Source organism: Caretta caretta, chromosome 14, assembly GCF_965140235.1.
Source record: "Caretta caretta isolate rCarCar2 chromosome 14, rCarCar1.hap1, whole genome shotgun sequence".
Lineage (NCBI taxonomy): Eukaryota > Metazoa > Chordata > Testudines > Cheloniidae > Caretta > Caretta caretta.
The window spans coordinates 48310709-48313480 of NC_134219.1; positions in this window are offsets into that span (position 1 = coordinate 48310709).

The following is a 2772-nucleotide window of genomic DNA, read 5'->3' on the forward strand; positions in this document are numbered from 1 at the left end:
CCAAGGAAAGTGTGGGCCCCTTACTGAACGAGGGAGGCTACCTGGTGACAGAGGATGTGGAAAAAGCTAATGTACTCAATGCTTTTTTTGCCTCTGTCTTCATGAACAAGGTCAGCTTCCAGACTGCTGCGCTTGGCATCACAGCATGGGGAGGAGGTGACCAGCCCTCTGTGGAGAAAGAGGTGGTTAGGGACTATTTAGAAAAGTTGGACGTGCACAAGTCCATGGGGCCGGATGCGTTGCATCCAAGAGTGCTAAAGGAATTGGCGGCTGTGATTGCAGAGCCATTGGCCATTATCTTTGAAAACTCGTGGCAAACGGGGGAAGTCCCGGATGACTGGAAAAAGGCTAATGTAGTGCCAATCTTTAAAAAAGGGAAGAAGGAGGATCCTGGGAACTACAGGCCAGTCAGCCTCACTTCAGTCCCCGGACAAATCAAGGAATCAATCCTGAAGCATTTACACGAGAGGAAAGTGATCAGGAACAGTCAGCATGGATCCACCAAGGGAAGGTCATGTCTGACTAATCTAATTGCCTTCTATGATGAAATTACTGGTTCTGTGGATGAAGGGAAAGCAGTGGATGTATTGTTTCTTGACTTTAGCAAAGCTTTTGACACGGTCTCCCACAGTATTCTTGTCAGCAAGTTAAAGAAGTATGGGCTGAATGAATGCACTATAAGGTGGGTAGAAAGTTGGCTAGATTGTCGGGCTCAACGGGTAGTGATCAATGGCTCCATGTCTAGTTGGCAGCCGGTGTCAAGTGGAGTGCCCCAAGGGTCAGTCCTGGGGCCGGTTTTGTTCAATATCTTCATAAATGATCTGGGGGATGGCGTGGATTGCACTCTCAGCAAATTTGCGGATGATACTAAACTAGGAGGAGTGGTAGATACGCTGGAGGGTAGGGATAGGATACAGCGGGACCTAGACAAAGTGGAGGATTGGGCCAAAAGAAATCTGATGAGGTTCAACAAGGATAAGTGCAGGGTCCTGCACTTAGGACGGAAGAATCCCATGCACCGCTACAGACTAGGGACCGAATGGCTAAGCAGCAGTTCTGCGGAAAAGGACCTAGGGGTGACAGTGGACGAGAAGCTGGATATGAGTCAGCAGTGTGCCCTTGTTGCCAAGAAAGCCAATGGCATTTTGGGATGTATAAGTAGGGGCATAGCCAGCAGATCGAGGGACGTGATTGTTCCCCTCTATTCGACATTGGTGAGGCCTCATCTGGAGTACTGTGTCCAGTATTGGGCCCCACACTACAAGAAGGATGTGGATAAATTGGAGAGAGTCCAGCGAAGGGCAACAAAAATGATTAGGGATCTAGAACACATAACTTATGAGGAGAGGCTGAGGGAACTGGGATTGTTTTGTCTGCGGAAAAGAAGAACGAGTAGGGATTAGATAGCTGCTTTCAACTACCTGAGAGGTGGTTCCAAAGAGGATGGTTCAAGACTATTCTCAGTGGTAGCTGATGACAGAACAAGGAGTAATGGTCTCAAGTTGCAGTGGGGGAGGTTTAGGTTGGATATTAGGAAAAACTTTTTCACTAGGAGGGTGGTGAAACACTGGAATACGCTACCTAGGGAGGTGGTGGAATCCCCTTCCTTAGAAGTTTTTAAGGTCAGGCTTGACAAAGCCCTGGCTGGGATGATTTAATTGGGGATTGGTCCTGCTTTGACCAGGGGGTTGGACTAGATGACCTCCTGAGGTCCCTTCCGACCCTGATATTCTATGATTCTATAATTCTATGATTCTAATGATCAGCAATTCCTAGAAGCAGGGAATTATTTTTTCTGTTGCTGCTCTCCTTGCAATTACGTGGCCTGGCAGGTGGGAGTAGATCTACTGGGGACCTGGGGAGGGCACCAGCAGGTATGGAGGTTGTTGGATAGGTGGGGGTTTGAGGAAGGAATTAGGGGTGGGGGGGTGGATAAAGAGGAATAGGGAGCAGAAAAAAGGGTTGTTTTGACATTTCTCCCCCAAATTCTTTTTGTTTGTTTGTTTCAATGTAAATATCTTGCCAAAGTTGACATGGATTTGTAAAATGTTTCTGTCAACCCACCTCTGCAATTTTCACCTTAAAAATGTTTGCCTGTGTTTGGAGGGGTGTGGAAGGAGTAAAAGTGCTAAGCAGACCAGGCCCTTGAATACAGCCCAACTGCAAAGAGCACAGGTCAGCGGGTGCTGAGCAAAGATGGCTCCAAGCTCACATTTCAGCTAGCTTGCTGCTGCCCTGTGCAGGCTCTTCCTACTGCATTATATTAGAGCCACACACAAGCGTTGCTCCAACTCATACCAGCTATATGATGAATATATCTAATTTATCTAAATATTTTTAACCTGTTCTTTTCCTATTTTGTATTCCTTCCCCTTGTAGTTAGTATTAATTGAGTTAAATATCTGGTCACCATTAACCCTTTTAGTGAAGACTGAAGTAAAGTAGGCATTAAACACCTCAGCCTTCTTGTTGTCATCAGTTATTAGCACTTCTTCCCCACTAAGCAGTGGACCTACACTTTCCTTCATCTTTCTCTTGCTCCCAATGTATTTATAGAACCTTTTCCTATTGCCTTTTGTGTCCCTTGCTAGGTGTAACTCATTTTACACCTTAGCCTTGCTGATTTTCTCCCTATATGCTTGTCTCATTCTTTTGTACTCCCCCTTATCAATTCGTACAAGTTTCCACTTTGTGTAGGGTTCCTTTTTGATTTTCAGGTCATCAAAGAGCTCCCAATGGAGCCATATTGGCCTCTCACGATTCTTGCCTTCA